We start from the raw sequence: 8,906 nt of genomic DNA, 5'->3' as shown, positions 1-8,906 counted from the left end.
TTTTTCTATTTCTGCAATTTGTTTTTGATTTGTTTTAAAATATCAAATCATTTTATAAAATCCTGGAAATAATTATGGGTACTTTCTGAATTATTTCAGTGACCCTTATCAATTTCCAACATTTATTTGAGCATTTAAATTATTTATAGTATTTAAATGCCCAAAGTCAAATACAATATGATTTAATTCAAAAATCCAAAAATGACCTAAGAATATAATCATCATTTTTGGCAGAGGTTTCCACCTTAACCAGAAATCATGAACTTTTCTTAGGAACCTTTTGGGTTTATTGAAAAGATTTTAATTCACCCTAGTTGAGTTGATTTAATGCTAGGGTTTGAACATCCCCATTTCAAATTTAGGCAAAATTTAAATATGATGCAAACATGAAGCTAGCCTAGAGCACTACCAGCAGCTAGGGATGTGACATAGGGTAAAATTATTTTAAAGCTTCAAAAATATTTGAGAAAATTTAGGGAAGCTCAATGGACATATGTTGTCCATATATAAGCGTTTCAACACATGGTCATGTTCAAATTATTGGTCAAATCCCTCAAAAACCCTTTCTGGATATTTCAAGCTTTTGAAATATTTACATAGGAAATATTATCCATTAAATCCCAGAAATTTCTACCATGTCATAAATGACCTACTTGAGTATCCTATAGATTCTCATGTCATGGGGAACAACATAGAACCACCAAACCCTCTCAAAACCATTTCTGTCCTTTTCCAAGTTTGAACCACTTTGCACAGCCAAACTTGTCCAAATGCTCTAAAACCTGGTGCACATTCTCAAATGGTGTAATAATGCATCTATGCCAAATGGCACAAGTTGGAGAGAAGGATATCATGATCAAAGTGTTCTAAAGCCCTTTCTGTCCAGAACCAAAATTGAACAACTCTACATTGCCAAGTGTGTCCTTGTGATATGAATTTTTGCACACATGTTCAAGTCCTCAAATGATGACACTACGCCAAGTGGTGCATCATGGAGAATAGATTTGCATGACTAAATCTTGGCAAAGCCATTTCTGCTGATTTCTAGGGTTTACCAAAGTTACATCGGCTACTTTGCCCAAATGAACTCAATCTTGGTGGAACCTCTTATTTTCTCAGTCCATTTGACCCTGTCAAGCCTCATGACAAGGGAAGTCCATTTGCTTGCCCAAACCTACATCAAACACCTTCTGGCAGAAACTTAAAATGCATGTTTTGGCCATTTCCACTAATCTCCATGAGCTAAGATTTCTCCCACAACATCATCTGGTCCTCCTCTAACCACTGCATCTTTCCCTTCCCAAGGAGACATGATGATGGGGGTGAAAGGCTCCTTTTCCCTCTCTGGACAGCTACATTTCTCCCATTTTCTCACCTCTCTCTCTCCTGTCAGGTACCAGGGCATCCAATGCCACTTTCCCATTGTTTACTCCCCCATGCAGCTGCCAGACACAAGTGGACGCGCTGGTGCGTGCGAAAAGCCGCAGACGCCGGCCAAAGACGCGCTCTGGAGCACGTCATCGCGCTCCCGACCGTTGATGTCGCATCCCTCGACCACCTCAAGCCTACCCCTCACGCCAGTCGAGGTCCTCGACGTCTACAACACGGTAGCCGTGTAGGCCCCCTCCTCTCCCCCTCTCTCTCACCCCCTGCTGCCCATGCCCGACGCCGCCCGGCTCGACCAGTGGGAGCGCGAGCTCGTGTCCCGCCAAGAGCTCGCCCCGCTCCCACTCTCCTTTTCACTTGGCCTGGACCACGACCACAAGCGCCCCAAACACGCCCCAAAGTGCCCGTATGGCCTCTGGCGACGCACCAGGCCATGGCCATGAGATCCGCCTATGGCGCACCTGGCCTCACTAATTAAGGCCGTTCCAGGCCCTCCTTGCTGCTGCATTAGCTCCTTCTATCTCCCGTACACCACCCAAGCCAGCCCATTCCTCATCCCGTGCCCTCCAACCACCTCCATGGCCGGAGCCGAGCCGCCGGACTCCGCCCAAATTCGTGCCAACCCGAGCCCCTCCTCTCCACCTCATGGCCTCAGAACATCTCCGCTACCATCATGCATATCTCCCCTCTTCATTTCATGATCTCCACGGTTGCAGCGCCATGCCCCAACCTCACCGTCGCCTCCGTCCACCCCAACCGTCGTGGCGCACCTCGGCGGGTGCGTCAGGCTCTCCTGAATCCGTCGGCATGCTGGGTGCCGCCGGAGGTGGCCCGTGCCGCTCGGGAGAGCGCCAGCGCCCGCTCGGCCTCGCCTCCCCTGCCTCTGCTCTATTTAAGTGGGAGGTAGGCGAAGGCCTGAGCGCTGGGCCCCTCGCGTCAGCGGCCGCCGGGCGGGCCCCGCCCGTTTAAGTGGAGACGGACTGCCGGAGAAAATGCCTCCCCCAGGCGAAGACGTACTTTGGCTAAGACGCCTTCGACGTCGCCCGGCCAACCGCGCAGCTGAGCCGCTGGGCTAGCCCACTGCTATCTCCTGCCTGTGCACAGGATAAGGGTAAAACCTTTTTCCTTTTCTTTTTCTTTTTCTGCAAACTTGTAAAATCCACAAATAATTCAAATGATATCCAAATTTGATGATTCAAATTTCTAGTGACTCTATAAATCATTCCCTACCTCATAGAGGAGCTTGCACATTTTTTAGAGAACTTTCCTTCACACTTATTTAGTAAATCCCAATTTTCTTGATTCTGTGATAAACTTTAGAAAATCACAGATAACCCATATTTGATCCAAATTCCATGATTCAAATTCCTAGATGCTTCTAAGATCATAACTTAGTTTATGAACATTTTTCCTAATACTTTCTGTACCACACAATATAATGAGCCATTTCTTCATATTTGTCAACTTTGCAAATTCATAGGAAATTCATTTGAACTCCAAATCCAGTAAAACCAACTCCTAGATGCTTCTAAAATTATGGTTTGTTAAATGGGTGCCTTTGCTCATTTTTCAAAAATATATTTCTGTACACTTCTTGCAAATCCATAAATCCATTGATTATATCATATTGAAATGTTTAGAAATAACCATTGATCCAACTCCAATGAAACCACTCTGGTTATTTTTCATATAACTAGGGGAGTCCTAGTAAAGTAAACTTCATATTTTTAGAGCACTTTTATTTTCTGCCTTGTTGTGTTGCTTATTATGGTTGCTTTCGACGATAGTTGATGAAGTAGACAAAATGAAGCAGCCCATTGACCCTGTCTATGAAACCCTTTTTATGCATGACATATAGCACCATATTGTTGTTGCAACGAAATCATGATGAGGTGGAACCACTTTGATGGTTTGCCTCCGTTACTTCCCCGCTGTTATGCCGACTATGCTGCCGCGGAGGCCTCACCACTGGCCAGGCCCTGCGGCGACGGCAGCCTCACACCGCAGCCGAACCAGTGAACCCTTGTACTCTTCTCCGCGCGGGCTTCCACTACCGCATCTTTCCCGGCTCCGCGTCATCCCCTTCCTAGGCCTCACCGTCGTCCACTGCCCTGGTGCTCTCGGCGCGACGTGGTCAAGGAACGGCTTCCATCGGACGTGGACTGTACGTGGAGAGGCTGAGAGCTGGGTCCACGGCCGCAGCAAGGAAGTGCCTCCTTATTACGCGCAAAATAATTATTCCTCCACCTAACAGCGGGGACCCACCGGACGAGCCACCGTATTTCACGAAAAAAGGTTTCCCCCTGACTGCTGGGACCCACCAGCTATATCTTCACACGCAAGGAAGTGCATCCGGGCAAAAAATTGATTCGCCCCCCTGACTGCTAGGGCCCACCAGCTACAGCTTCGCACGCAAGGAAGTGCCTGACAGTCAGGACCCACCTGGTCGAAGCGTACGTAGCGCTGTCATTCTGGTCATGAACGTGTACGTACATACTGGTCGATGTAGAGGCGCGCACATGTCATAGTAGAGGCGCATACGTAGCATGTACATGTACGTACATCGGCCAGTGTGCAAGAAAGAAAATACGGCCACATACATACATACGGGCAGGGTCTCGAACGCCTATTTGCGCATACGTATGGCCGGGGCACGTGTACATGGCTGGGTCGGAACGGAGAAACTGCGTCGTCGTCGTGTTCATGGGGATCCAACCGGCTGGGTCAGAACGGAATGCGTCATCGTGTTCATTGGGAGGGGTTGGATGGAACAGCCGATGGAAACGAGGCCTGGCGTACCACATAACGGAGGAAACGGTCGTGTGTTCGACCGGCCACGTTCGAAACGAGATCCTGTTCATCGAGAGGGGTTTGGCGTACCACAAAACGGAGGAAACGGTCCTCCTACGATCGAAACGAGGGTCTTATTGATCGGGAGGGGTGTGGCATACCGCAAAACAGAGGAAACGGACTTGTGTTGGAGCGCTACGGTCGAAACAGGTGTCCTGTTCATCGGGAGGGGTGTGGCGTACCACAAAACGGGACTCCACGGGATACTGTTCATCTCCACTATCGACCCCCTCCAGCCTCCATGGGCTATTGTTCATCCACCGTCGATCTCCTCCAGCCTCCACCTGCGACTGTTCATCCACGGGCTCCTATTCATCCAGCCTCCACCGCACGCTACTCCACTGGCTACTGTTCAACCATCCCTCTCCACGGGCTCCTGCTCAACCATCCCTCCACGGGGTACTGTTCATCTAGCCCTCCATTGTCTACTGTTCATCCTGCCCTCCACGGGGTCCTGTTCATCTAGCCCCAACCGACTCGATCGATCAGGGTCCTGTTCATCCATAGGCAACACCACGGGGTCCTGTTCATCCACCCCCACTGGGAATTATTCATCCAAACCCCCCCCCCAGCAACGCTCACTGTTCATCCAGAGGCAGCATCGATCGGCTTCAGTTAGCAGCAGTAGCGAAGGAATCGCTCGATCGGGTTCAGTTAACAGCCATCGATCGATCGCTTGGGTTCAGTAACGTGTAGCCTGCAATGCAATCGCTCGGGTTCAGTTAGAGCCCAACGCCTCGCAACCACGCACATGTGTGTATGAGAGAAACACGCGTCGCTTGGCCCCGACCACCCACCGTAATCGGGAACCCCCCGATATTTTCCGTCATGGACGTCCCAAACAATGTCATGCAGCCGCGTCTCCGGCCCACCCAGGATGAAAAGCCCATTTTCTCTCATGATTTTTGTCATAGAAGTAGGACCCGACCACATCTATGATGATACCGTGTTTTGTCACAATTATTGTCATAGAAGTGTCATAAGTATGACAGAAAAAAAATTCGTTCGGCCCAAAATGTCACGGATGTGTCTTTTTTGTAGTGTGTACCACACACGACTGCAGGGAATATAATATTTCACGAGTCCCATCTGCTGACAACTTTTTGCAAGATGACATCACGTCAGTTCGGTCACTATATCGAACCGTTTTTGTCCGATGTTCCATGCTTCGAGATGCGGTTTCCATTGGCACGTATTGTCAAAGCAGATATCGTGTCCCCTTATTGTGGGATTCTCTTCAATAAGGGCATGGATAACCTAACCATGCCGTTTACACAGCCCTTGGGAATAGGCGTGTTTTGGGGCGAGTGGGGAGGCGTTCAATATTCACTGCCTTTATAAGGGGATAAGGATTCCCCCTTCTTCTCCTATGCCTTCTCTCTTCCTCTGCCCTTCCACCCTTGAGCTCTAGAAGCCAAGTTCTCATCTTTTTCCCACTCGAGCAAGCACTCAACCATTTCCGGATCCGGAGGTCAAGGCAAGTGGATGGCCTCCTCCGTCACGGAGAAGGGCATTACTGAGCTTCGGGCGGCCGGGTATCTGGCGAAGGAAATTGCCCACCGTCTTCCAGCCCAGGGGCAATTCGTCCCTACCGAAGCCTAACGAGAGGCTGGTAATCATCCCGCATTTCCTTCACGGGCTAGGGTTTCCACTCCACCCTTTCGGCCGCGGGCTCATGTTCTATTACGGGCTAGACTTCCATGATCTATCCCCGAACTCTTTCCTCAATATCTCAGTGTTCATCATCGTGTGTGAGGCTTTCCTCCGCATCCATCCCCACTTCGGGCTGTGGCTCAAGGTCTTGAATGTGAAGCCGAAGGTGGTGAATGGCCAGCACACGGAGTGCGGAGGTGCCATGGTGAGCAAGCTGACCAATGTCTCCTGGCCAAAAGGCACTTTCGTGGAGACTCTCAAGGAATGGCAGAAACAGTGGTTCTACATCACAGAACCCCGCGGCGCCACCAGGGCCGCAGCTGCCAAATTCAATTCCGGCGCTCCCATGTGACTCACCTCCTGGGTTGAGAAGAGCCCGAACTGGTATTCGTCAGATGAGCTGATAGCGCCGCAGACGCGTGTTCAAAGTATGGTGGACAAAGATATCAATCTAGTTGATGTAATCCAGGTGATGCTAGTTCGCCGGATTCTCCCGTGCCCAATCCCAAGTCGCCCTCTATGGGAGTTTGATCCGAAGAAGCACCATACCCTGAAGAGGCTCTTCGAAACCACTCACGAAGATGCCTGGAAGTTGCTCTTCATGGGCAACGAGACACCGCCGGCCACAGACTCAGACCGCGGGCACGACATTAACCACCTCGCCAACAAGGTATGTTATTTTTAACGCATCCTCTACTTGCTTGTTTCAAGGATGATATCTGAGCTTTTATTATCATTGCTTCTTCAGGAATGGATGGAGAGGGCGAAGCGGATCCAGTGTCCGGCTCCGCTGCCTGAAGAACCAGTCATCCCGCGTTTAGCGAACATGCTAGTGCTGGCACCCTATAAGGCGCCGGAGAAGAAGGCCAAGGGGAAGGCCAAGGGGTCCGGAGTGGCCCCTGCTGCAAGGGCGCTTCGGACGCGACGTGTGAAGACAAGACCCACTCCTCCGCCGCCGAAGACGATGATGGCGAGGAGGAGGAGGAGAGAGATTCTCCCCTTGATAGGGGGAGGAAGAAGAGGGCGGCCTCGACAATTCTGGAGGCGGAGGCGCCCAAGAAGGGGAAAGGCCCACTCATGGGCAGCTCCGCATGGGATGTTGACAGCAGTCCGGAGCGACGCCCTCGGAACAAGCCCCTGGGAGAATCGTGAGTGCTAAGAATCCGTACAAGCTCAATTATCCGGCCTTTCCACCTTATGGTATTTTACATGGCTCAATCATGTCATTGCAGTCCGGCCCACGACAGCTCCCAACGATCCTCATCAAGAGGCTCGTTGGACTCAAAGGAGATGGACAGCGAGAAACAGCCGGTCGCTTACTCTCCCAAGGCCAAGGGAGATGTCGAGGTGCTGTCCCAAAGGACCTCCCAAGCTAGGGAGACGTTCGGGAGGACGTCAAGGCACTGTCGGAGGGCGACACCTCGGCCGCCGGACACATGGGGGAACAGGTCCCCATGGAGGCTGACGATGGGGGCCGTGCTCAATTCATCCCCCCTTTGAGCACGGATCCGGAGACCCATACGGCCCGAGAGTCTGACAAGTAGCCTCCTTCAAGAGAAAGAGGCGTGCCCGTCCGCCGGTGACCTCTGTCCAACCAGAGGCGCCGGATAATCTATTGGAAGCTCTACAAGGCACTTCCATTGTGGAAGAACACCGTATCCTTATGGGTATGGTGATTGAAAAGGTTCAGTCCGTTAAGAGCGTACCGACCGAAGCCTGCAGCGGCCTGCTGACAGGTTTTGAGGTAAGCAGCGTTGAACCGAGAAAATCCCAATATAGTCAGTAGCCCATGAGACACTGTCCGGTGTTCGGAAAGAAAGGCCGAGCAGAGGATCAATTAAATTTCGCAGGAAGCTAACCAAACTGTGTCTGATTTGAATAAGCAGGCATCACTGTTGGACGCGACCTCTCACACTGCCTAAGTCTCCGGACTGAAGCAGAAACTGGAGCGGGCCGAGGAAGAGCTCGGCCAGGCGAGGAAGCAGCTGGAGGACCAACAAGGTATGTAGTGACTCGCTATGTATTCGGAAAGAACAAATGATATATACTAACCGTAGTGTCATGATATGTGTAGGGGTGACAACCGAGGTTGAGGCCCTCAAAAAGGCCCTGGCTGAAGCCGAGGGAAAAGCTGTCAAGGAGCAGGCTGCTCGTAAAAAGCTTAAGGCCAGGCTGAACGAGATCCAGCAAGAGCTCCAAGATGCTATCAAGAAGTATGAGGCCTTGGAGGGAGATGTTTTGGCTCGAGAGGCTGAACTCTCAAAGGCTCTCCAAAGCGCGGAAGCGGCCCGGTTTGAAGCCCAGGGTGCCCTCCAGGAGATCCAGCGGGCCAAGAAGATCAGAGCAGGTAAGGCATTTATTATGCAAAGCAAGTATGTGAAGAAGAAATAATTCCTACTAACGCGCATTCGGAGTTCTCCAGGGGCATTTGCAGAACTGCCAGGCAGTGCATCCGACGCCGCGGAGTTCTTCCGGGCCGAAGAAGGGAGCTCGACGGAGAAACTGTTCTGGTCGGAATACCTTGTGCCAGAGCATCCTGTGCCCTCCATCGATCAGCTAAAACAGCTGGTTGAGCTGCATAGGGTGGCCGAACTAGCCATGAAGGATTTGATGACATGACTGTGACCTGCCGTAGCTATGCCCGGTAGCTACTTCGGGCTTGTGAAGCGGCTGGTGAATGCATGTCCTCGGCTGGACGTCGTCAAGCGATCGGCCTGTATTGAAGGTGCATGCATGGCCTTCGCCCGCATCAAGATATGGTGGGCAAAAATGGACGCCGTCAAGAAGACAACCGAGGGGCCCCCAGAGGGCAAGGAGCACCGCACACCCGAGTGGTATTTTGCAGATGTCCTGGAGGGGTCTCGCATTGTAGCAACGCAATGCTCACAAGACATTATTTTCGAATGAATACATTCATGTTGTCTTTGCCTTGTATGGAGGTAATACCCTACTTCCTGCTTGGTTGATCTTGATGAATACGAGAATTACAAGAGTTGATCTACCACGAGATCGTAATG

The sequence above is a fragment of the Triticum aestivum genome, chromosome 3A, assembly GCF_018294505.1.
Source record: "Triticum aestivum cultivar Chinese Spring chromosome 3A, IWGSC CS RefSeq v2.1, whole genome shotgun sequence".
Classification (NCBI taxonomy): domain Eukaryota; kingdom Viridiplantae; phylum Streptophyta; class Magnoliopsida; order Poales; family Poaceae; genus Triticum; species Triticum aestivum.
Note: the sequence above shows the minus strand (reverse complement) of the source record.